A 27,369-nucleotide genomic window follows, 5' to 3' on the forward strand; every position below is an offset into this window, starting at 1 on the left:
TGATTTTGCGACTGAACAACAACAATAGTTGGTATACAATATTATATAAGTTACTGGTATACAGTATCACGATTTACAATTTTTAAAGGTTATATTCTGTTTATAGTTATTATATTTGCTATAGTACCCATGTTGTACAATATATCTATTCATCTAGTTGTCAGTCTCTCAAGCTTCCTTTCTGTAAATTTGCCTGTTCATATCCTTTGGCTATTTGTCTATTGTGTTTCCTGTTTTTTTTTTTTTTTTTCTCTCAATGATTTGCAGGAATTCCTAGCATATTGTAGACATTAATCACTTCTTGGTTTGGAAACACCCCTCAATCTATCAACTTTCTCTTGTCTTATGATGTTCTTTGTTGACCAGAAAAGTAATCTTGATATAGTCAAGTTCATCAATCTTTTGGTTTTATAGTTTATGCTTTCAGAGTCTTTGAAGAAATCTTTTCTTATCCTAAGATTCCAAAGCAATTCTTCTGCTTTTAATTTCTATTAGCTTTACAGTTTTCCCTTTCATTTTTAGGCAACGTTCAGAAAACTAAGATCATGGCATCTGGTCCCATCATTTCATGGGAAATAGATGGGAAACAGTAGAAACAGTGTCAGATTTTATTTTTGAGGGGCTCCCAAATCACGGCAGATGGTGATTGCAGCCATGGAATTAAAAGACGCTTACTCCTTGGAAGGAAAGTTATGACCAACCTAGATAGCATATTGAAAAGCAGAGACATTACTTTGCCAACAAAGGTCCGTCTAGTCAAGGCTATGGTTTTTCCAGTGGTCATGTATGGATGTGAGAGTTGGACTGTGAAGAAGGCTGAGCACCGAAGAATTGATGCTTTTGAACTGTAGTGCTGGAGAAGATTCTTGAGAGTCCCTTGGACTGCAAGGAGATCCAACCAGTCCATCCTAAAGGAGATCAGTCCTGGGTGTTCATTGGAAGGACTGATGCTAAAGCTGAAACTCCAATACTTTGGCCACCTCATGCAAAGAGTTGACTCATTGGAAAAGACTCGGATGCTCGGAGGGATTGAGGGCAGGAGGGATGTCTGGATGGCATCACTGACTCGATGGACATGAGTTTGAGTAAACTCTGGAAGTTGGTGATGGACAGAGAGGCCTGGTGTGCTGCGATTCATGGGATCGCAAAGAATAAGACACGACTGAGTGACTGAACTGAACCGAACTGATTCATTGAAATTTTACCTTTGCAAATGGTATGAGATGTGGATGCAACTTTATTTTTCTCTATGGTGAACCAATTTTTCCAACATTATCTATGAAACAAAACTTCTTGTTAGGTTGGATTATTATTCCCAACCCTTCACATCCTCCCAGTTATAGAATTATATACCCATGCTCTTTGCCATGTGGTTTTGCAGCACCTTCCACTATTTTGGTGGACTTAGCCATGTGACTTATTTGGCCAATGGAATATTAGGAGATGTGATGGCAGCAGAAGTGTTAAATGTGTTTGAGAGATTTGACTTCACCTCTTGAGCTCTTGTCATTGCCAGAAAGAGACATGTGATAAAGACCTGAATTTAACCTGTGTCCTGGAGCAAAGCCCAGCTGAGTCCAACCAAGTCTTAACCAGATGGGATCAGCAGAGTCTCAGTTCACATACAGATCTGTGAAAGAGAAAAAACAATGGCTTTAATAAGCCACTGATATTTCAGGGTTATTTGTTATATGGTATTATTATTGTAGTGATAGTTGACTATCTCTACATGATTTCCTCATAGATTTGTGAGGTTACCATTATCACATATCAAGTTCACATAGGTAAATGGGTTGTTTCTGAGTTGTGTATTCTGGTTCTCTGTTTTACATGTCTGCTACTATGACTTATAATATGTCTTATTATCTGGAAAGGTAAATTTCCCCTCTCTGATTTTTATTTTTAAAAATGACCAGATTATAATGGAATTTAATCTTCCATATGTATTTGAGAATGTCTAAATTCTTCAAACCCTGTTACAAGTTTGAATGGTTTGCACTGAGTTTATGAATACATTTAGAGATCATTAAAATCTCAGTGGGCTTCCTCAGTGGCTCAGCGGTTAAAGAATCTGCCTGCAATGACTTAGCAGTAGCAGCAGTGCAGGAGATGCAGCAGGAGCCACAGGTTTGATCCCTGGGTCAAGAAGATAGATGCCCTGAGGAAAGAAATGGCAACCCACTCCAGTGTCCTTGCCTGGGAAATCCCATGGACAGAGGAGTCTGGCAGGCTACAGTCCATGGGGTCGCAGAGTCAGACACAACTTAGTGACTAAACACACACACATACACACACAATTATCTTAGTAACGTTACTTCATCCTATCCACAAACATTATACACACCCCTATTTAGGTCTTCTTTGAAGTCTTTAAATAGCATTAACGTTTTTTCTTTAGTCTGTTTTTTTGGGGGGCTGCACCACGCAGTGTGCAGAATCTTAGTTTCCCAACCAGGGATCAAATCTGTATCCCCTGCAGTGGAAGGGCAGAGTTGTGACCACTGGACTGCCAGGGAAGTCCAGTATTAACATTTTTTTTTTCATGAAAGTTTTGTGCATTTTTCTTAGGTTAATCCCCGAAGACTTTTAGAGTTTTCTTGCTATTGTAAATAGTATCTTATTTTTAGTTTTTTAGTACTAGTATGTAAGTATACTTCTGGTTTTCACGAAATGATTTTGAATTTGGGAATGTTGCTGTATCACGTAGGATTAGGTTTAGCTGTCTGCCACAACATACATGCATACACACACAAATACAATCTAAAATAAGAGTGGCACGAATAAGATGGAGGTGTGTTCAAGAAGTTCCAGAAGTCTGGAGGTAGCTGCTTTAGGGTTGGTGCTGGTACAGAAGGTGCCTTCTTTCTTGTTCCTCTGTGTGTGGTTTCCATATCCAACCTCAGCTCATGGTCTAAGATGACTGCTGAAGCTCCAGCTACTGTATCTTCATTTCAGATGGCAGGAAAGAGGATGAAGCATACTTCCTCCCTTTAGGAATGTGTGCACCAGATCTGCTTTTAACCCATTGCCTAGAACGTGGCAACACTGAGCTACAAAGGAGGCTAGTAAACATTGTCTTTATTCTGGTTGGCCATGTGCCCCATAAAAAAGTAGTTCTGTGGAAGAAAGAGAAAAAAATTGCCTCTCTGTTATTTTGTCGTATTATTTCTAATAGCTTATTGTTTCTATTAGGTGTTTTATGTGGTTGATCATATTATTGCAAAAATCCCAATTGTATCCCTTTTCTTCTGATTCTTCCATTTAATTTCTTCATCCTTTTATTACAAATCTTATTTTGTCAGCCAGGACTTTCAATATCATTTGAGCAGCTGTGGCAAACTTGTCTTGATCCCACACTTAAATGGAATGTATTAAAGTTAATCCATTAATAATATTTTACAGTACATTTTTGGTCCTTCATAAAGTTAAGTACATTTCTTCCTATTCCTAATTTTTCTGAAAGTTTCTATTATTAATAAAGGATGTACATTCTCCAATGCTTTCTCTCTTAGCCTTCTTGAGGTAAATATTTGGATAGGTTTTCTGATGTTAAATCACATTTGAATTTCTGAAATAAGCCCTTCTTGATTTATTACATTTTTATGATAAACGGCTAGATAGGTAGCTAGACAGGTATATTCTAAAGAGAGAGAAATGAGTCTCAAGGTTTCTTCTAGTTTTTCTGGAGTAAGAATGTTGGATTCAGTTAGCTAATATTTAGAATTTTTTGCATATATGTTCATAAGCAAATGGGCCTATTCTTGTTCTTTTTCATACTTAGAATCTAATTCTAATTTTTCGTTTTTACTGCCTCTGCCTCTTCTTGCTGATTATGACTTTTTAATTCATATATTTTGTAATTTGGATTGGGAGCTAATGTTCATTTGGGCTCTATCTGTAGGATTGCTAATGAAACTCGGGTTGAAACCTCCATCTTCAACAAAGGATGTACTTTTGCTTCCTGGTCCATGTGAGTTGTATTTAAGCTCTCTGAGATAACAAAAATCTCATATAGCACTTTTTATTTTTTTTGGTAACCATAACAATTCTTAGTACATCATTAGTCTCACTCCACTGTTTAGAAAATGATAGTAACAAATCATTTGTACATTGAAATTTGCATTTTGAAACGTGACTCCCCCATGTAAAAAATTCTTTTTATATACTTTGAAATCATAAACTAGTAAGTTTCACACATACTGAGATTTATACATAATATCAATTACAGTGTTGTTTTTAAGCTTATACATCTATTTGACTTAGTATACATTTTAAATGGTATAGTTATAAAGTATACCTATGATATTTATGAAAGGCAAATTGCCAATTCACCCTTCTTTTTTTTTTTAGGGATTACCCTGCTGGTGTATTATACAATCCTGTGCACAAGAAATATAGAAAGGTAAGTGATCACAAAAATGAGAGAAAAAAATGTGAGAAATATATATAAAATATATGTGGAAAAAAGGAAAGAGATATGTGTGAGAAAGAAAAAAGGAAGGAATGAATAAGTAACTGTTCTTAAATTTTCAAAAGAAAGGAATGAAAAGGGGGTTTCAAATGAAACATTTGACTTTTTAATATTTATTCATGTCATGGGCATATTTGCTAAAAATGCAGAAGCCCAGGACCAGCCTACAGAGATGATGATTCAGTAGGTCTGAGAGCAAACTCAGGAATCTAGGTGGGCCTAAGACAACCATTTAAGAAATACTGGAATAGGGTGAGCACAGAATTAGAAGATGACACATGGTGGGGACTGGAGGCATGCCAATAACAACTGACAAGGGAGCAACTTCTGCCACAGGAGGCTAACCCTGGCTATTTGGAGATTCTCTGAAAGATCTTCTGGTGTAGTTTAGACTCAAAATCGTCTGTGTTTTTAGTGACATTCATAGTGTGTAAGATAACACCATGATCAATTATATTCACCTGAGTCATAAAATGACCTCACAGCAAGAGAAATAAGAAATAGGCTTTCTGAAAGTATCATTAGCACATTCTTAAATGTAGTAGCATAGCCCACACTAGAAATGGAGCTGATTCTTCCCACAGGAGGGATTTAGCGTGTTTCAATCATCACAGGATGACCTGGCTAAGGGAACACAGCTCCCCTCCTGAGTATCATTATGTCCCGGGGTGAGGATGCTGGCGTCCTTGCATTGCCAAACTGCAAAGAAGTTTCAACACACTGAGGGCCAATGCATACACAATCTGGGCACTATAGGAAGTCCGCAGGTTGGTTCATTTTCTTGGGTGGACTCAGTATGCAGGCTGACATCATGGAATAAGGCTAAAATCAGAAAGAGAAGAGGTAAGAGGTGTCAGGCTGAGTATCTCAATTACAGTTTAGGGGAAGGGTCCCTCTCTTAAAACGACAGTAATCAAGGAAAGCCTCCCTATGACTAGGGTAAGCCTTAAGGCTTATTGTTCACTTACTACCTCTCCTCTGAATTCCAGACCACTGTAGGTTTTATTCTGATAATCATGGGGAAAAAATGATCTTCCTCCCTTCAAGAGCACAAGTCAATCCTGGGTCTCTTCAGTTGACTTGTCTAAAGAAAATGGATATGGAGTATTCTAAGTGGACTGGAAAATCTTTTTTTCTAGGGATGTGATACGTGATTTGTCTTTCCTTGGTTTTTTAATAGGAAGCAATTGTCATAAATTTCAATAACCTGCAGAAATGCACCTTGTGGTTAAGAAGGTGGATTTTTGCCAGTGTATTTCTTTTGCCGGCACCTCTGTTCAGGTTCATTAGTGATCCCAGTTACTTTCAAGTACAAGTGCGTGCAGGGTTAAGGTGTGTACAATGATTCCTAGACAGTAGGCAAGAAACTGAGAAAAAGCCGTAGCTCCGGGGAATGAGCAGCGAGATCTAGTAATGAGTACAAGGTGTCAGGGTCCAAGGTGAGGAGAGTGGGCAGAGAAGCGGGAGAAAAAGAGTAATGCATGCGGGAGCAAGGGCTGGAGGAAGCTGATATTTACACGCACAAAGCCCACACAGCTTCACTCACGTCAGGTTAAGTACCTTTTCCAGAAACCCAATAAAGAAATGTTATGTATTCAGGAGGTGTTTCAACCTGTCCACACCCTCCTCTGACTTCCCCAGAACACAGGTAAGCAAGGAGGGAAATGCCTCCGGTCTTGGCGTCCAGCTCCCTCGGCTCCCAGAGCACAGCCCCACAGGACGTCACACGGAGCTGTCTCCGAGAGTGGGCATAGCACCGACGGGAGGCAAAGTTTTGAGCCGATTTACTCCAAATCAGTCTGCCACTCGGTAGTGGGGTTTGGCCGCAGGGGCTCCTAGGCAGAGCCGGGCAGCAAAGGCAGCAGCTTGAAGGCTGAGTAAGGAGCCAGCTTTCTTCATCGCCTCCTCCAGTCGGTGCGGAGTCGGCAGTACAGCCAGTCCCTATCGCTGTCACGCCTTCTGCAGCGCGGCCCCTCCGCCGCCCCACCCCCCCCCCGCACGGCCCCAGCCCTCACTCTGTTATTTGCGTGACTGACCTGAACAGGGCGGGAGGGAGGACCCGGGTGCGGAGGGAGGGGAGGACCTTGGCCCGCCCACTCCTTCCCCTGTGGCTCGGGGCGGCACCTTCTCCTCCTCATTGGGCACACGCTTGCGTCCATCACCCCCATGCGGCCCTCGGATTGGCAGAAGGCGCACTTCTGGAGCGAGGAGAGCTGAGTGACTCCGCGGGTCTCCGGTGCCTCATCTTTCCCTCCACCGCTCCCTCCCTACTTCAACGTCCACCCACCACTCCCCACCCCCCACTCCACTTCCCCCCCTCCCGGTTAGCGGCAGTGTCCTTAGAAGACTCATTGGGCCAGGGGCGAAGCCTGCCGCCTATCGAGCAGCACCGTCATTGGCCGACGCCCACGCCCGTCGGAGCGGCGGGCTTCGGCATTGGGTGATTCCGTTCCGCTCCCCGCCCCTCCCAACGCCTCGCCCTCTCACTCGCCTCCTCCCCTCCCGGCTCTTTCACAGCCCCCCTTTCCCTTGCCGTCCGCACCGCATCTCCCCTGTCCAGCTGGGCGGGGACTGCTTTACGACTCTGTAAAGTCTGTGAGTCACTGCACAACCCATCAATCCAATTAAATGTCTTGAGCTAGCCGAGCAGGCGGTGCTGCTGCCGCGGCCGCTCGCCCCGCCGCGGCCGCCCCTGCTCGCAGCGCCCCTCTGATCCATGGCTGTCTGTCTGTACTTGTTACGGTGTAACCTCCTCCTCCGCCTCCTCCGCCTCCTTCTCGGGAGCCGCTGCAACTTCCCCTCAGCCAGCCTCCTCCTCCGTTTGGGGACTGCAAAGGCATGGGATAGACCTAGAGCCACTTCAGTCACCCCTCCAGCCCTCGCTCAGTCTCCCCCCTTTAAATTAAAGTCTGATCCTTGCTTCTCATCGTTTTAGAGGTTTATTTGTCAGTCTTTTTATTTCCCCGGATTTTATTTTCCCTTCCTGGGGCAGGGGGTCGCAGGGGCCGGTGGGCTTATTTTAGGGAAGGGGCTTTCCCCTCCATCCCCCCGTTGCTCCTCGTCCCTTTTCGGCAGTGACTTGATTTCCCTGCTCCGCTCCGCTCCCACCCCTCGAACTCACCGTCCTGCACTCTAGTGACGCACCGACACCCCCCGCCCACAGCCCAGACGTCCCCTCCCTCGCTGCCACCCCGACCCGTCTCGGAGCTGGACCGGGTGCCGACTTCGCTGAAGGGTGAGTGCTGTGTTGGGTTATCGGGGGTGGGTGTTGGGGCGGAGAGAGGGTCTGGGAAAATGTAACGGGTCCACTTTGGGGAAGGCAGGGGATCGCGCTGTGGACTGGAGGTTCCCAGTCCGGCGTGGATTTGAGGTGGTGACTGCCTTCCTCCCTCGCTCCCTCTTCCCCCGCCCCTCGACTCCTTATTCACCAGCCTTGCTGTATTTCTAGGTATTGCCAACGCTTATAAAATAAGCGGTAATGGCAAGCTTTCTTAGTGAGCGGTCATAATCAGCGAATTGAACTGATAGACTCTATGACCTGCAAAGTGTCAGACGGCTAATAATGGGTACGTTGTCTTCCAAATCAAAGTTAAACTTTTATTCAGTAAAGGCAAAGCGAAAGGTATGTCTGATTTGAATGAGATAGACCACGAGAAGACAGGTTGCCTAGTGGCATGGCTTGCTTTTTATTTTAAAATAGTTTCGTAGGTTCCCTTTTGGAAAAAAAAAGAAAAGATAATTCAATATTAATGTAAAGGTTACAAAGTCTTTGAACCTGTTGGAGGAAAGCGAGGTAAGATGGAAATCTAGTTTGACACTTCATCTTTAGCTCACTTCTGTTCTATCCAGAAATTATAACACAGAATTTTTTATTTCCTGGTCACTGCGCACAGTGGGGTGTGTTAAAAGACAAATAGGGATTTTTTTTCTTTTGATATCCCTTTTTTGTATACTTGATTGCTCTTGAGCAAAATTTTAATTTGGTTTCTTGGTTGCAGGCTGTTCAAAAGTACACATGCGTGGCCGTATATATGCTTTATGAGACTTGCCCTATGCATCTTTAGTATTTAACTTGAGGTAAAAATAAAAATTATGAGAAATACTTACTCTGAATCACCTTCTGAGGTTACGTTTGAGAATTCAGCCTGTTTAAAATGGTACTTATTCTTCTGGAGTCAAGTTCTGGTCTACTTGTCCACAAGATTCAAATTAGGCCAAACCAAACATGTTTTGAAATATTAAAGTACACGAAAGGCCTCTTAGTAGTTCATTCTCTCCTTTTCTTTCAGACTAACCAGAATAAGTTGTTGCTAAATTTAATTGTAAAGAATAGACTGTTCCTGTACTGACGTCTGCCAAGTTTCTACAGAAAAAATTCTTTTTAAAGAGGAGCAATGTGTTTATGATCAGCCCAAAGTAGTAAAGTTGACTCAAATGTAAATGCTGTCATAAGGAAATGCTTGTCATAAGCCCCCAAACCTGGCAGAGTGTTTCAGGAAGACTTATGCAAAGCCTTTCTGAATTGTTTAATACATTTCATCATGTGGCCTTTTTCGTGAGTGTTTAAGACTGAAATCATTCAGAGGCCCTATAACACAGGGGAGCCATGCTGCCTGAGTTTGAATCTAGCCACAATCCCAGGATGGCTGACTGACCTTAGGCAAGTTCCAACCTGGCCTGTGAAGGTTTTCTCCTGTAAATGGGAGGGATGACTTTCCCCTCTAAGGGTTGCCTTAAGGTAAGTGAGACGGCACAGGTCACGGAGCACTTGGTGTTAGCTGCCCTACCTCCATCATCATCATCACCACCCCCTGAGAGGGTGTCTGGTATAGTGGTTAAGAAGGGGACCTCTCTCTGTAGGTTCAAGTCTCAGTATTTCCTCCTGGTATCTTTGTGATCTTGGCCAAATTAACCTCAGATTCCCCATCTATAAAGTGGAGATTAATAGAAAAATTTTCTTCATAGGGTTATCATGAGGTCAGAATGAGTTTAGACCAGTGTTTAGTACATATTTTCAAGTTTAATTCTTTGCTCTGTTCCCAGTACATCTAGAAACTTGAGTGACTGTATTTTTTCGAAGTATGCTTTTTGTAAAGATAAAGAATTATTACTGTCAGTGAAATAAGAGTTCTTATCCACCTGCACAATGTTTTTTGGGATTTACACTTTTAAGTAAAGTTTATATGAGTTTTTATGAAATTTAGGTATTGGATAAGTTGAGCTGATTACCCTTTGATCTTAACTTGCACAACAGAGTATGCATACCTCTGTTATAATGATACGTATCACACATTTGCTGTTACATGTGATTTTCTCCTCTACTAAACACAAAGCTTTTTGAGGATGAGTAATATTTCGTTCATGATTTGATCTCAGGTGCCTAGCATTGTGCCTGGTACATGAACAGTCTTGAATGTTGTGGAATGGATTAAACAATCTTTTCCTCGTAGTTAAACGACATTGTAAGTGATATGGAGAATACTATTATTTGTGTTGTTGAGTTGAATTTTTATGTTTTCAATTACTATTTTTGTAAATAGAAATGGAATTATAATGTTTTATTAGGAAAATAATTTTTATTTTGAAGATTAAACTTAAAATATTCTGAAAAGTATCAAATATCTCATCTTAATACCTAACATGGTCTCTTTTTTAAGTGAAAGACTTTGTGATTCCCTAACTTCCTTTCACTATGTTGGATGTTATTATAATTAATATAGACTATACAAATTAGATTTTGAATGTCCTTAATGATGATGTGATGTTATTATTGGCTTAGAATTAATAATAATAAAAGTGAACTTATCAAACCAACACTGTGGAAATAAAATAGCATAATTTCCTTAAGGACCTAAGCTTTATATCTTTTTCCATTCAAGAGTGAAATTCTTTCTCTTGAGCAGACTTAATAAATAATTAGCTTTCCAAATAGTTGTAGTAAATAGTGTAACAGGAATCATAAAGAAGGTATATGTAATCAGTAAACAAAACACTTTAAACTTCATTACACACTTAATTGGCATTATACAACTGGGTAATACATATTTTTTCAATAAGCAAAATTGATGGGGCCTGCACCACCTGCTTCATCTATAGAATCATTCTGCTTTACTTGTCAATAAAACCACTTTAATTACTGTGCCCTCTGAAGGTATAAAATGCAAGAAATATCTTTCATGAAAGAGATCCTCCCTAACAAAATCTGAATACTCATCTACTCAGAAGTGTTACAGTGTTCCATAACATTGTTAAAACATTTCAACTGGGTGAACTATCTAGCGCAATGTGGGTAATTTTGTATACATAATCCTTTGTTTAACCAAATAATCAGTTTAATCTATTTTAGTTGAATATATTGCATTTTCATTGGCTAAAACAATTAATTTTAAAAACTTTGCCTTTTTAGTTCATACACTTTGAAAGCAGTTAATCTAAAATGAAACTTTAAACAATTAATTTATAGGCACTTAGAAGCTAAAGGTCCAATTTTTTGCTTGACAGATTTCAACATGATTTCTGCAGCTCACATCTTTTTCTTTTATTTAACATTTTTTGGTGAGGACAGTTGAGTACTGTTGGTATTTTACAGATATATAAGATGTCCTCAGCTTTAAAAAAAACAAAGTTTCTGATGAAGAATTGTCCGGAAAGAAGAGGAAAGAGGAATAGAAATAACCTTTAGGGCCTATCCATGTCTTTTAGCATTAGGAAAATGGATAACAGTATACTCTGTCAGTGATCAAAAGGAGAAGAAAACTATTTTTGTGTTATCTGGTTGCCATACACTTAGAATTAAAGTCCATGGAGCCCTAGACTGAGCCATGTTACCAACTGGCACGTGACCTTGAGCATTATACTTAACCTCCAAGACTCTCCCAGTTCTTGTCCTTCCAGTGTGAAGAGAGAAGGCAGTTGCCTGGCCTTCACTCACAGGGGACATGGTAGGGGTAATTTGTAAGTGCTTTTTAAAAGCACTGGAGAAGGACAAAGTACAAGCAAATACAAAGTAAACATTCACATTTAGAAATGAACATTTGTTTTGTCATTATTAAAAAATTATGACTTTAGATCTTTTGTCTTAAGGCCATTTTTTCCTTTTAACTTTATATTTGTGAAGACTTCTTATTGGTATGTTCAGAAGAATGAATCAGGTACCTAAAGAGCCGAGGAACTTTGGAAGGGATTTTAAATGTTAACATTAAGTTTTAGTGTATCCTGGGTTGTAGCACATGTTGATGTTCTAAGATCAAACTGTATGTATCTAGAAGATAATGCATTTTATTAAAGACTGTAAAACTTGGACACGCAGGACCCGCTCCTGACACTCATTTTGTACCTTGACTACAATGAAATGCGCATGAGTCAGAATATAGTGGCGTGGAGGATTTCATTTATTCCATATAATCTTTTATTTAGGAAGGTGAGTGAAGACAGGTATGGAAAGGCTGTAGTTTAAGAAACTAGTTTTTTTTTTAACGTCTTGTCCCAAAAAGTGAGTTCTGAGTCTTTAAAAATCGAAAGCCTTGAGTTAGCACATTATATCAGTTTCTTTGAATTCAGCTTTTCTTCTCTATGGCTATTAGCAGAAGAGTTGTCACAGGTATTATATCACTTTTTAAAGTAGAAATGAAATTCTAGTTTATTCAGAGTAAGACTTTATTAAAACAAGTGGGACATACAAAGAAATATTTCTTTTGTTCCAACTAAATATTAAGTATAGTGAACAGTGATCCTCAAATGCAAGGTTGCTAAGCAGAAAGCAACTTTTAAAAGTATATTGTCCTTTTGTCCTTATTGTTGAACATGCAGTCGATGAAAACTCAACCGATCAGATTTCTTTTCTACTTCTGAATGTATAGTCTGCACTGTTGTTTATAAAGTTTCATGTAATATTATGTACAACTCTTTAGTATTGAATGTTTGCTTTTAACTTACTAAATGACCAAAACAGTCCCCCTTTTAAATTTTATCTGATTTTCATAACCTTCTTCGTTTTGTTCTACCACTGTTTTTCAATTTTCTTAACATTACTGCATGAATTTGTCTTTCTTTTAACATGGTGTCTTTCTCATTTTGCTTTTCTTCTCCACTGGTCTTTTTCCTTGATTACTGCAGGTTTTTTTCTTTGGCTCTCTTTTGCCTTTGCCTCTGTTTAAGGCATGGAAAAGAGTTTTCATCTATTTCATTCTGCTTTTATTTTCTTCTATATAGAAAATTTGCTTTACCCTATCTCAAAAGATGAACTTTCTGATCATCTTATCTACACAAAACTTAAGGAACCATTTTGTAAACCTAAAACCAAGTTTTAACTTACGTGAGGTGATAAAAAGGGACAATAATGATGTGTTTAATATTTCTTGCTTTTCTGTTAATCTCTTTTTTGGAGAGATACCCACAGAATTTTTTATGTCTACGTTACCTTAAAACATCTCAAGCATCCATGTTTTGCATTGCTTGGTGCCCAGTGCCTGATGAGCATTGGTGGCTGTCTGAGCTGTGGCTGTGGCCACCTGACCATTTGAGGGGCGTGCAGGCCTGAGAACAGCACGTGAGACGTGAAAAGTCCTTTGTTTTGTTTTTAACTCTGTTAAAACCAGACAGAACCACAGTCCCTGTCCACTGAGGTTTTCCAGGGTTCACCATTGTTGAATGATTAATGGTTCCTGGTGAAGTAACCATTAGCTTTATTGTGTTCCAATAATCTCAACTCAACTGAAATGCATCCCTTTGAGTTAACTTTTGTGTTTATTTTTGACTTCTTTTTACCGAGAAAATCAAGGAGTATGAAAATGAGTATGTATTTTTAAATTAAAAAATTTACATAAAAATCCTTTGAGTAAAAAGATTTTCTAAGGACCCAAATCCATTGATTTGGAGACAATGTTTAGTAGTTTCTTAAAATACTACACATTATTCAGACATTAGTGGTAGAAGACCTTTCAATTTGATTAAATGAAATGAATACCCCTTTTGATTTACAAAACAAATGGTCCATTATACTTTTTATTTAAACAATTTAAATATGAGATTAGATAAACTGCATTTTGGAGTTGGTAAAATGAGACTTTCCAGAAATTATGCTTTGTAAAATCTATGCCTCTTAGAGGAAGTTTGGTCTTTTTCTCTTTTTTTTGTACACCTGTATCCCATTCCTGACTTCTGTTCATTTCATTCAACAGATTTATTGAGCATTTATTATGTGCCAGCTACTTTTACGAGGCAATACATTACAGCAGTGAAGAAAATGAACAAATATTATTGTCCTTGTAGAAATTACATTCTAAGCTACTTTGATATATAGTTAGAGCTAGTTGTCTACTACGTGGAGTAGTCACAGCTCCACATTGTGTAACAGTGGTCTACAAAAACGTTAAGCTTTCTTCATAGGGATTTTATGCCTTTTGACTTAATGTGAAGGTCTAAAACTGAATCCTGAAACAACTGCATTTGAGTTGACCATTTTTATTTGAGTTTGAGATGAAACATTAAAAACATATAATGTTGCCGATGTTTCCACCAGAAATCATGAAATTATCCTCGTTTATGAACCCCAGGAAACCTTACCGGGAACATGGTCTGAAATTTCTCCTAGCTTTTCCTTACACCTTTGAAGTTGTTTTCTCCCTTTGCTTTGTTTTCTTTGTGACAGAGCCTGAAAAAAATGTGTAACACTGAAAATTGTACAATGGGAATGTAGTCCTCATAGCTATATTGCACAGTTTACAGGAAAATCTTAAATTTCTTTTGTCTAGTGTCCATAAAGAACTAATCTTTTGTTTCCATTATTATAAAAACTGTATAATTTCCTAAACAAAACACTTAGGGTACCTTTCACCTCAAATATTAAAGTAGATATATGTGTTTTTACAGTATTACTAGCACTAATTTGAGATAATGACTTTTATTAATTATTTTATTTTTGTTTATAAATAACACTTGTCCCAAGTGCTTGGGGGTAGCTGCTGCTGCTGCTACTGTTTAGTAGCTAAATCGTATCCGATTCTACAATCCCATGGACTGTAGCCACCAGGCTCTTCTGTACATGGGATTTCCCAGGCAATAATACTGGAGTAGGTGGCTATTTCCTTCTCTGGGGGATCTTCCCGACCCAGGGATCAAACACGCATCTCCTCCATTGGCTGGTGAATTCTTTACCACGGAGCCACTTGGGAAGCCCTAATCAGGACTAATAGACGTGACACCTGTCCATAATAGTGTTCACGGTCCAGATGGGAGAGAAAAGATCCCCGCATGAAGATGGTCTCTTGTGTTCGACAATATGTGATCTAACTTGATGGGAAGTCTGGTGGAGGTCATTACAGTAAGCTAGGTCAGATGGACTTGCCTCCTGGAAACCCTGGACAGCCTTCATGGGAATCCATCCTTCCTTTTTTTTCATCCTTCCTTTTAAGTTTGGCAAAGAGGCCCTTCTTTGTGCATTAGACACCTATGGGTAGAACAGTCCCTTTTCTAGCCACTGCAGCTAGCTGCTCAGGGAGGACGGAAAGGAAATGAGCACGCGTCCTAGGCAGTGATTTGACTTTACAGAGGTGTGAAAGTTCTGCACATTCTGTAGAAACTGGAGTTTTGAGTTTTGACAGTTTTTCTGGGCCAACAGTACGCTAAACGATCTTCTTCTGGTGATAGTCATGAGGTAAATAACCAAGGTACTTAGAGCCATTCTGTACCACGTAGCTGTTCTGTTTTTCACTTCAGTACAGTATTCAACAAATTACATGAGATATTTAATACTTAATTAGAAAACAGGTTTTGTGTTAGGTGTTTTTGCCCAGTTGTAGGCCAGTGGAAGTGTTCTGAGCATGTTTAAAGTAGGTTTAGCTAAGCTATGGTATTTGGAGTTTAGGTGTTTTAAATATATTTTTAACCTAGAGTATTTTCAGTTTACACATGTCTCATCAGAATGTAACCCTCTTGTAAGTTGAGGGAGATCTGTGTATGGACACATAATGGATGTGGTTTGGATTCTTGAGAATAAAAATTTTTCCATAGCTTTGGGAGGGCTGGTACATCAGTGAGGGCTCTGTACACAAGGAGTGTTCCCTGAAAAATGGAAGAAACGCTGAAAGAGGAGGAAAGAAGTAGAGAAGGGAGTTTTTGACAGTTACCAAAGACTCACTCATTTTCCCTCAGTTTTGCCCAGACCAGTCCTTCCTGGGAGATGGGCATGTCCTGGGCCTAATATGCCAAAATTAGAAAGTCTATATATTGCTGTAATATGCAGGTGTAATCTTTCTAAATTGTTTTGCTTTGCAGTTAGCTGGATGTGTGCATGTTTAAATTCTCAAATATAATACCTTGTTACTATGGCTTTTGTTTTTATTTTTCTGCACATTTGAAAACACCAAGATTTTCTTTGTTTTTTGAGTATATTTGTTTATTTGGACCTAAATCTAAGCTAGAATAATACAATATGTGCTTATCTCTTTAAATAAGGGGGGAAAATCTAAAGCCTTAATGTTTATCTGTTGATGAAAATATCTGGACACTTGTGTGGATTCTTCTTCTTTTTTTAAATGACAATTCTATCAAGAGTTTCTTTTCCTAAAAACTGCATCTATGCTAGAACCATCATGTATCTATTTGACTTAAAGGCCACCTGGGATAGTTATGTTCATTATCCTGATTGCTGGTGGTTTCAAGGGTATATACATATGTCATGACTTATCAAATTATACATTTTAAATATATGTATTTATTGCATATCAATGAAACTTAAAAAACAATCTATGTTGTAAGGTATGTTTTTCAAGATAAAAATCTCTATTGTAAGATTATATTTTTAAAGTTTGTCATTTATTTTTTATTTCTTTTAAAATTTTATGTACTGTTTGTTTACTTCTGTCCCGTACCCAAGACACATATATTTTAAGAAAGACAGATGGAACCACGGAGACTCATGTGCCAGCTGAAGTTTAGATATAGGACCTTAGAGAGCTTTTTACTCTATGTAATGCTCACTGGAGTATCTTTAAGTAATTTGCACAAATTTGAATTTGGAGAATTGGAGTTGTATATTTTTCAAGGAATTCTCCTTTCCTTATAGTTTAACAGATGATGACTCATCCTTGGCGTGGAGTAAAGAGCATGATTTTAGTAAGACTTTTTTTTTTTTAGAGGTCAAGTGGCTTAATACTTCTTCTTAAATATTGTTCCTTTTATAAAATTGCATTTTTATAAGTCAAATTTTGGCATGTTGGACCGTAGACTCTATGAATAGATTTGTTTAGGGAATAACCAAGTCTACTCTATTCTTCTTGTCCTCCTGGTCTTGAGCACAGCTTAGGACCCTGATGCTGGGAAAGATTGAAGGTAGGAGAAGGGGATGACGGAGGATAAGATGGTTGCATGGCATCACTGACTCGATGGACATGAGTTTGAGCAAGCTCCAGAAGTTGGTGATGGAGAGAAGCCTGGTGTGCTGCAGTCCATGGGGTCGCAAAGAGTCGGACATGACTGAGTGACTAAACTGAGTCATATAGATCTGTTAAAGTCATGATCTAATTTTAATTGAATTTTCCTTCTCTCACCCAATGTATGTTTCTAGAGAAGTTTCTTTGTTGTTGGAATTAATATGTTAACTTTAAAACAGCAACTTTGTTATGGATAAAAAAACATTCTAGAAAAAGATTCAGAGTTGTTTTTCTGGGATTGGGACTGTCAGGGTATTAATGAGTTGTGACTTTCAAGCCCAGGCTCTTTCTACCATACAAGAGGGCCGAATTACAATTACCCTTCCCTCAGGCCACAATCCAGGGTAGGGCCCTGGTTTCAGTATTTTTGAGAATCCTTAACTTACTCCAGTGTACGGCCACACTGTGCTCTGCAGTGCTGTTTCCCACAGCATATTCCCCCACACCCAAACTTTCTATTGTAAAACTTTTAAGCCATGTAGAAATCTTGAAAGAGTAATTCAATAAAAGACCCATATTTCCTCCACCCAGATTCAGTAATTCTTAACCTTTTACTATATTAGCTTTATGACTCTTTGTCTCCCTTTCTTTATATGTATACTTTTTTGTACCAGGTGAAAGTAAATTTTAGACATCCTGACTCTTCTACCGTTAAATATTTCAGTATGCATCTCCTGAGAATAAGGACATTTTTCCTACATAACCACAGTACCATTATCACACCTAGGAAAATTAATAATAACTCAGAATGCTTTTTAAGAGCTCAATTTCATTTATTAAATGTGTATGAGTTCACATTCTACTAAAAATTAAATGCAAATGGAGTGAGAAGTTTTGCAGAATATGAAAATCTGAGAATTTTTGCCAAAGATATGTGCAAGTAAGGTCACTACTTCAAACATTTCCATAAAGTAAATGCCTTTTTAATGTATGTTTGAGGTAAGAACCTTTTTTGGATCTAACATCATTTGATCTTATCATGAGAAAAAACATTTATGAAAGTTCAGCCACAGTGTGGTTTCGTGGAAGAAGCCCCATTTTGGGCCAGAATGACCTTGCCTCATTCTCGCTCTGCCTCTTACTGCAGGTGACCTTGGAGAAGTTAAATTCATGTATCAGTTAGGATGCTTTCAGAAACCACTCCCAAGCTTGCTGGAATCATCAGGAAATTCATTGTTCCACAACAAATCCACAGGCAAGGCAGGCTCCAGGGTTGGTCAGTTTTGAGCTCCGGTTCTTAGCTACTCTCAGCTCCCAGCTGGACTCCTTGCTGGCTTCTGCTTCTGTTTTGCCTCCTTCCTCAGGCTGGTTCAGAGCCACATGCTGTGGTGTTCAGAAGGAGCCAGAGACCTCCACAGGTGTGGACGGTAAGCAGAGCTGAGCTTCTCTCAGGAAGAGGAAGAGAGGAATGGATGTTAGGCGTACCTCTCACGGTATTCATTACTCCTCTCTCAGTCTCCGTTTTCCTTGCTTTTGACTAGGAACAGTGATATCTACCTCTGTGATTATTCCTTGATATGTAATAGGTAAAGCAGTAAACACATAGCTGATTTTAATAAATGGTGATTGCTATTTTTTTCTTCTTTCCATTTTATGGCAAATTCTGTCTTCCTTTGACCCTGATACGCTACATTCTAGTAAGTATATACTAAGTGACTCTCTCTCAACTGGTTTTTTACCTGTCCTCTTACCTCAGTATCTAGGGTGTAGCATTTTATATGAATTTTTCACATTGGTCAGGTACCCTCCATTAATCTATCTTGGCCCTTCTTATTTTTTCTTATATATTTCAGTTTATATTATTTCAAAGCCAGGGAAGGGAAACTGTCAACAGTGTATGTATATTCATCAAGATACAGATCTGATGGGAACAAAAATCTCTTTAATTTCACTGTTCATAAAAATAGCAGAGTTGAAATAGATTTTTCCCCCCTTTTATTCAAAGAAATGCACCATGTCCTGTGGAAAAATCAGCAAAAGTGCTGTACTTGAAATATAGTATCTTATTTGTTGAGGATGGATCAGGTCTTTGATGCTTTGGGGATGTCAGACTTATCATGGTAGTTTAGCTGCTCTGGTTTCTCTAGACCTTACTTTCTAAATAGAATTGTGTCTCATTTACATGTCAGTCTTTTCTGGATTATTTGGTCTTGAACCCTCTCTTACCTACCATGAGAAAGTCATCTTCTAAAGATGTGTTTTCCAGTATGTGTGCATGCTGGAGGGTCTTTGTTCAGGCATGCCCTTCTCAAAATATGTAGAGAAGGATTGTCACATTTTTTTCCCCTGTGGAATTTCGAAAGCACTCCTGAATCACCTATGAAGTCTGCATCACAACCCAATTACCTGGGAAGATCTTCACTTTTTTTTTTTTTTCCTAAATTTTCTTCCTAAATGATGGGATCATTCCCGAAGAAGAGCTACTGGATTCTTCTTGACCCCTCAAGAGATTAATTGCTGCCAACCTCCATGGCAAGAATAGAAGAAGGGTGCAAGTCCAGTGTCTCTTTTGACTTGAAAGATGCCAAGTTTTGGCCTGTCCCTAAATTTTCAGTTAACAGTTTTTTCACTTTGTCTTTAAGTTTTAGATTTAGTGTTGATGAGATGTCTATTGCTGTAGTAAGCTCTGTGAATACTGAAACCTCTCAGATTTTGAATCATTCCATCCATAATTCAAAGCTTCTGCTGGCATGAATTGTTTCAGCCAGAGGGATGCTTTTTAAAAAAACTGAAGTGTGTTTTGATGTTTCTTATACATCTCAAGTGAAAGTTCTATAAAGTTTAAATTATGAAGCAGTACACTGAATGTGGAACTCTGAAATAAATTGTATTTTATTAAAGAAACCAAGAAGGGATATTGTGGCTAAAATTTTAGTTAAAAGTACAAGAGTTTTGGGGCAGGAGAGTTAGAGCTTGGTTATTGCAACTCCTCAAAATGCTATTGGTTACTTTTAAAAAGGGTGACGTAAGACTTTAACTTGTGAAGCCTGGTTTTGTTTGGCCAATTTTTAATTTTAGTACCTTGCAGAAAAGTTTAGTGGGCAAGATTCCCTTTGCTGTGTAACAAATGTTTTTACTGTTCAGCTAAGGTTTGCTCCCGATGGCTCAGAGGCTGAAAGGAAAAGTGAAATGGCTGTTGTTTCCCATCTGACACCAGATTTTGTTTTTATTTCCACTACCCAGTGTTAAAAAAAGAAATGAAAAGAAAGCAAAGATCAAGATCCAAATGCTCAAACTAAAGTTTAATTTCCTAACTAGAATAAGGCTGGTTTTGCCATGATGTGAAAAGTCATGGGTAGGAAACATTTGTTAATAGCTAAACAGTTGGCCATGCTGATTGCTAAGATGAGTAGTTGGATGGGGACGTATTCCTGTCTACAGATACTGGAATCAGGCAGGTAAAAACCAATCAAGGGTAAGCAGTTGGAGCTGACTCAATTGCTTTTTCTCCTTTCCACATGTAAATGTTTCAGCTATGCTACTTGTCCCTATTCTTTAGTCTCCCTGAGAGGATGAAACAAAAGTCCAGGTGACAGTGGGTTGGAGAACAGTGCATTATCTGTCTCTTACTACTCAAGACTTATATACTCTAATGATTAGAATAATTGCTAGAGCTTTGTCTTTTTTTCTTTCTTGACTCTATCATTTCTGCATTGCCTTGGAGCTTCTCATGGGCGGGGTCTAAAGTTACGTGGAGTGGATTCTGAGGTCAAACTTCTTTGCCCCAGGTCATTTATTGTTTTCACTTTGCATAAGAAGTTCTTATTTTAGCTGAAAAATGGCAGTGAGACCAACAAAAAATTGTTGAGCAGCTAAGAAAAGTAAATTTATAATAGCTTTGAAAAAATTATTTGGAAAAGAGATTATACTTAAGAGAATGATTTTTATTATTATTTCTGAAAGACCCACACACCATGGAGAAATTTTCCAGCCATGGATGTATTATTGTATTAACCATTTGTGCCATTCAGTTTGTGCATTTTTAACTATACGCTATATATTGAACATGAAGCATTTGGGGACACTTCCTGGTCAACTTTGAGTTTTGAGAAATAATTCTTGTTAAATTTGCAGCTGGACAGAACCAAAGGATAGTTTGATGGTATTATTGGAGTTGTATTGTGGTTAAGATTTTTTATTGCTAGAAAATTTGTCTGTAATAGCCATAAATTTGGTTTTATTGTGGACTAACTCGTGGATTCTGCTGGAGATGCAGCCCATCTTTCCTAACTTAGTGTAAAAACCTCACGGTTCAGGGACCCTCTTGTCTTCTCAGCACTGTTGTCATGTTCTGCTGCAACTCATGTCACCTGTTATGGCTGGTTTAGTGACTGCTGAGTGGCTAGCACGCTAGATCAACAGGGGGTTGTTTTTTGCAGTACTTATGCAATAAGAACAACATGATGAAAACGGAAACATATTCTATTTGGGCTAATATATGGTCACCAATAGACACATAGAGGCATTTGAACACTTCCCCTCCTCCCCAAGGTTTGCTCTCACCTGCTTGCTGGTTGGGGAGATGGCCATAAAATCTGTGTTGAGAGGGGGTGATGGAGGAGAGGTGCTTGCTGCTACAGCCTTTTGTTCATCTGTGTAGTAGTCTACTGATCATTTCATACCATCTTTGGCAACTGTTCTGGTGAAAAGTTTCACTTCTTTTGAAGGAACTGTGATTTTTATTTCTGAATAATTATATGAGTAAGAAAACAGGTTTTTTCAAAACAGATTTTCTATTTCCTAAAATAAAGAGGAAGCCTTTTCTTTTGTTCTTCTGCACCATCTTCTATTAGTCGTTTGTACACTTATAAACATTATGGTGTGAGAATTACTGTTTTGAATTCCTTCAAGTTGTTTTTTGGTCCAAGTTATTGACATCCTACTTGACAGTGTCCCTACTCTCTATTTTAGGAATACAAAAGGAGATGCACTTCGGACTATTTGTACTTTAACTTGTGAATACTAGATGTAGGTACTAGTGCAAACTCAGTATGCCATTATGTGATGAGGGACAAAAAAAGACATGTTTAGGACTAGGAAAACATTCTTGGCAAAAGAAAAGTTCTGTCCTGTTCAATCAGTTACTGAAATGAAACTGAGTTTTCTTTTATTATGTGTCTTGAAGTTGCAGTGATTCAGTAGTCATCTACGAGCATTAGAGTAGTGAGTTCTTGGGACTCTTTATACTCCCAAGGAGGCAGTTTGTGAAGCAAATGCATAATGAGTAAATATATTGTGGTTTTTCTAACTACATCCTATAAGAGCAGATAATGTTTAGAATAGTGGGGCACAGCAGTTAAGCTGCGAGGTGTCAAGTGGAAACTTAGTCCCTTAGCCAATTCAGTTATCAGAGGTTTCCCTGTTGGTTCAAACAGTAAACAATCCACCTGCAATGCAGGAGACCCAGGTTCGATACCTGGGTGGGGAAGATCCCCTGCAGAAGGAAATGGCAACCCACCCCAGTATTCTTGCCTGGGAAATCCCATAGACAAAGGGGCGTAGTAGGCTGTAGTCCATGGGGTCTCGAGAGTTGGACATGGCTTAGCGTCTAGCCACCACCACCAGTCTTCATATGCCCTCATTCTCTCGGTATGTATTTGTAATTGTTTTAAAGTGATCCTATCAATTTGCAAACCAGAAAGAGTAACGGAAACAAAACCCAAATAGTTGATTTTAGAGTTTTAAAGAAGTCTCATAGGGGGAACATATTAAATGTGAGGATAACCATCAATTTGATTTTTCATACTCATCCTCTTCCTTATCACCTGGACTGACAAGTTGACTGCTTCACTTTATGTAAAGTTTTATTTCTTCTAAATTAAAAATAAATCTTCATGAACTTTGAACTGTAACAGGATGTGCAGTGCTGTGCTTTAGTCCCTGCTCTGTTCAGTCAGTAAAATTCCTGTACTTTTAAAACATCACTGACTGTCAGGCCGTCAGTGTTACTGCATGCTGCCATTTTGTTACCATTGTTTTGCGGCATCGTTGACTTGTGTGATCAGGTGTCCTTCACCGCATGAAGGAATGAAGCTGGCAACAGCCATTTTATAATGGTGTGTATAGATGTATAATGGGTAATCTACTCCATATCTTTCTATAAGATTTTCTCGCATCTTTTTTTTTATCATTCATGTTTAGAAGGCACCCAGGATGGCCCTTCAGGTTTCTTGATGTGTTTAAGAATGTGTGGCCACTGTTACTTGCTGGAACCAGCCCTGGAAAAGTTGAACTGGTGCCATATATTTCTTGCTACTGTTATGTCTGACTACAAAATGAAGGAAGTGCTAATAACACTTCCTACTTGTTTAGCACGTTTTCCTCCCCAGCTTTCCAAGGAGTTGGCCAATATCAGGCAGGATTCCCAGGCTGTGTTTCTGTTATTTTCTAATTCCTGTAACATAATATTGCCTAAGGCCTCCACTCATTATCTTTTTTCTTATGTTCTCCTAAAGTTTGGAAAGTAGTGTTTGCTATTATCATCCCCAGTTCTCAGATGCTAAGAATAAGGCACATTTTGGCTAAGTATTTGACCTGGGATTATATAGTAATCAGCTGCAGTGCCGAAAACAGAGCTTGGGATTCTTCCTCTACTTCATTTTATTACTGAGCAATAGTTCTTCTCCTTCTCAGATGTACATTCTTACAACAGAACCAAAGAAAATACATTTCCAGGTTCCAAAAATATTTCCCACATCTCTTCTTCAGTATTCGTTCCAATGTTAGGATTTATACTAGATTTATTGTCTGAAATTAAGTTTCAGCGCCAGTTGTAAACATGATCCATTCCCATATTATTCCTGATTTGACTGCTATCCCAGAAGGCACTGGATAGTTGAAGAAAGAGTGTAATGAATGCATCCCCTATTTTCTTTTTGCCCTTCTATATTTGATTTAATATAAGGTTGCTTTCTGCCAGGAAATTTCATGAATGGGCATATGTTAATAAGCCAGATTTTTTTTTTCTACTATAGTAATAAACTAAACAAAATATCTCCCTGAAGTGGATTTAGTTAGAGTGTGTTAATACTTGAGCGAGTACTTCCTGAACTTACAGGAGGAAGCAACTCCAACCACTCTGAAAATGAAGTTGTTCCTATAAAACTTAAGTTACTGCAGTCTGAATATATTTTGTGCTTTGAAGTATATCTTCCATAATTCTTTTTGTTAGTGAATGTTTGTAGAACTTGAGGGGGAATCTGTCAAAACTAGAAGAATTGACTGTTCCTGCTTTAAAAATGCTTAAAAAAAAAATCTAACTGAGGATAAAGTTTCTGAGAGTGGCAGCTTTTTTTTTTTCTTCCCTTTCAGAGTAACAAAAGTGAAAGTTGCATTTTGATCAGTTTTGCTCAGCCTCCTTAGTGACAACTCCAGGCGCAGAGCGTGTGCTCGTGCACACACACACAGCGGCCTCCTTGTTTTGGTGCCCCGCACGTGAACCGCTGCATGTCCACACAAGCCGCACATAAAGAGTCCATTCTTGCTCACACGCAGCCAAAGGAGGCTGGCCGCTGCCGTCTTCTGCTCAGTGGAAATTGGCAGCCTTTCTCCTCCCGTAAACAACAGCCTGACGTCACCCCATGCAGCAGTGATAGTGAACCCACTTTAGAGATTCTCGGTTGGCAAACCTGCCGAAGGCCTGTCACTGGCGCTGATCTTCATTCGCACCTGAATCAGTGCAGTGCAGAGAGATTCGTTCATGTCAGGAATACTAGCATAGCCCTTTAAAACAATTTGCGAAGTACATGACCTTGAATTTTCACATATAATCCTAATGAAAAACCTGTGTGATTGGCAGGAGAATTGCAGTTATTTCTATTTTAGAAATGAGCTAACTCATGTCCGGAGAATTTAAAAGTTAGGGGTAGAATGACTGAAATGTAGGCCTTCTAAACACTGTTTTGTCTCTCTTTTTACTATATTAAATAACTTCTTTAATAATTGTTAATTGTTCTGTTCTGTAACTTCCTCTCCCATCTAAAATGTGTGGGAAGATAATTTATGAGTTTTTTTTTCCCCAGTCAAGACATCTGTGCATTAAAATCAGATACAGTCTTGTTGCATTTGGGAACTCCCAGACATTACATTAACCCACTCCCTTGCCTCAGAGAGAGCCTTTCGAAAAATGTAGCATAAGTCTACACTCACCAGCCTAATTGGGAAGATTTATTAACAAGGTGATCCTGTTCTTCATTTGGCCTCTGAAAGCTATATAAAATCGTAATTCTTCTGTGTTGTTAACAGAAAGAGACAAAGCTGACATGAAGGGGCTGTTCTATTAGTTAGAAATCAGGATTTTATTGGGAAGGAGGAGAGAGTTGAGCTACTGGTTAAAATATAATGTGTTTGTTATATAAATAGTTGTCTTTCTCATGTGCCCACTTCTAGTTTATTTTCAGACAGTTACAAAAAGTGAAAAAGAACAGTGACCTTCCTGATTTATAGTTGCATATGTGGTTTGGGAATACTTGAGGCTGTAGATAACTCTTGGTTTTCTCTTTTTGACTCCGAGTAGGTTTTTCAATGTGACATTGAAGAGTAGGCAGAAGGGTGTTTAGATGTGAGTGGACTATTCACGGTAAATTAGTGGGACCTTAACTTCTCTACTGAATGCCCCAACTTGAGCCAGCTCCCCTCATTTTTACGTTTGTGTTTAGGGAATGAAAATTAATGTTGATTTTAGCTTACCCCTGACAGAAAATGCATTTAAATCCTATGTATTAAAAAAGAAAGTATAATTTTTTTAAAAACTGCTTTCTAAAACTGCATTTTGGTACATAGTAGGCACTCGAAAAGGGATTTTAAATGAAACTGTGATAATCAGAGATTAACTGTATTAGCAACCTCAGTAAGTCTAGCATCTTTATATAGTAGTTGACTAAACTATACCCAAGGAAAAAAGTGCATTTGGGGTGAAAGAAATGTATTTTATTGCATAACTTAAAATGAACCAAAGAGCTGTTTGTTTTGCTTTTTATTTCACTGAATGGAAAAAGTCGTTTTGCCTTTAAAAGACAGTGTGCTAGTTTTAAAAATTATAGCAGTTTGAAGGAATAGAGGGGTAGTACGTCAGATCTACTTTAACACAAGTCACTACCTTCTCAGCATCTTTTGCTTCCTTCTATCTGTGACAGTGAATAAGGAGCAAGTAACAGCTGCCAGTCAGAACCCCTCATTTCTGTTGGGGAGTGAAGTCTCAAAGTCTGGGGGTGCTGGGGGAGTGGAGTGGCCAGGGCAGTGAGTGGCCTCCGCAGTGAGGGCAGTGCCAACCAGTGCGGGGCAGGCACCAGTGTGGGACTTCCCCAGTGCTGCCCGTGGGGGATGCCCGTGCCCACTGGTTACAGGAAAGGCTGCAGGGGGTCTGCCCAACCCAGCTTTAAGTTAAAGAACTGATGCCTAAGTGTCCCAGGCTATCACTTAACAGCATGGAGTTTCTCATCTCTGCAAGCGGCTGTTTGTAATTGTAAACACATAGTAGTAAGGGCAGAGGACAGATGTTAGGTAAGTGAAGTCAGGGGGAGAGCCAAGCTGGCCTTTGATTTTAACTCTTAAGTAATCATCTTGCTATATGTCCCACAGTGGATAAAATATAAGCAGAAAACAAGGTGGAATTTGAATTTTAGCCCTCCATAAGAGCACTAGGTTTTTATTTCAGCATTTCAGAGTTGGAAAATACCATTTTGGCAGATTTGGTACAAATGATTATGCCACCTGAATTTGTATGGTGTGTTGCGGTTTATAATCACTCTCAGGAGCATTATTAGATTTTATTTAGCACCCGCAGCCTTGACCACCTCGTGAGGAACTGCCCTTTCCCTTTATAAATGAGAAAACAGAATTCTGAGAGGTTTGACTGGTCAAAGGGCACCTAGCTAGTAAGCAGTACTAGAGTTCAACTGAAATCTCTGGCCTTTGACTCCAGTGTTCCCTTTGTGGATCTGGGAAGGAGCACCTCGATAGCACCCAGCTTTGTGGTCTTCCCACCTCTCGCTCTCGCATCTGCACAGAAAACCACAGGCAGCAAATCAAGCTTAGTGACCAGTTCCTGTTGCTCACAGTAAAAGTATATCATCAAAGGGCAGCTTCTTGATTGACTTTGAAGTTAATAATCCAATAAAGAAAGGGGACCCTCGTTATTTCTTACTCAGAAGAGCTGTGTGGAGTGAACCGTAGGTACCATTTGGTTTTAATAAAAACACATTGTTTTACCCAGAGTAAAGCCCTGTATAAGGAAAGTGAAACTCCAGTTAATTGCAGAGAACTAGAGCCCATTTCCCAAGCCTCAGACCAGGTTGCATTTTCTCTTAGAAAGGATACCTCTTTAAACAAAGATCACAGTTCTCATCCCAGAAACTTGACTTGAGCTTCCAGCAAAAGCATTTACCCTGTGCAAAACCTTGTGCTGGAACCAGCCTTGTGAGAGTTTAGGATCTTTGGGGGAGACTTACTCTGGGTGAGATGCCCGCA

The 27,369-nt window shown here is 39.1% G+C and overlaps 1 protein-coding gene and 1 long non-coding RNA gene across 3 annotated transcripts in view; one reads left to right on the plus strand and one right to left on the minus strand.

The window, feature by feature from the left end:
- Window positions 1-4,005: 4,005 nt before the first annotated feature.
- Window positions 4,006-6,748, minus strand: LOC105608150 (uncharacterized). Of its 2 annotated transcripts, none has more exons than XR_006059156.2 (2): window positions 6,508-6,748; window positions 4,006-5,293 (listed from the first exon to the last, which is right to left on the minus strand). It is a non-coding gene; the product is annotated as an uncharacterized LOC105608150 (long non-coding RNA). The 2 variants fall into 2 exon arrangements; XR_001037661.5 differs by having other exon boundaries at window positions 6,032-6,532.
- A 340-nt stretch (window positions 6,749-7,088) lies between these two features.
- Window positions 7,089-27,369, plus strand: part of SERTAD2 (SERTA domain containing 2) — a 112,486-nt gene continuing 92,205 nt past the window's right edge. Inside the window, exon 1 of the mRNA XM_027966694.2 lies at window positions 7,089-7,706. The gene's annotated coding sequence lies outside the window, so the exon portion shown is untranslated. The remainder of the gene's footprint in view (window positions 7,707-27,369) is intronic.

This window comes from Ovis aries, chromosome 3 (genome assembly GCF_016772045.2).
Source record: "Ovis aries strain OAR_USU_Benz2616 breed Rambouillet chromosome 3, ARS-UI_Ramb_v3.0, whole genome shotgun sequence".
Lineage (NCBI taxonomy): Eukaryota > Metazoa > Chordata > Mammalia > Artiodactyla > Bovidae > Ovis > Ovis aries.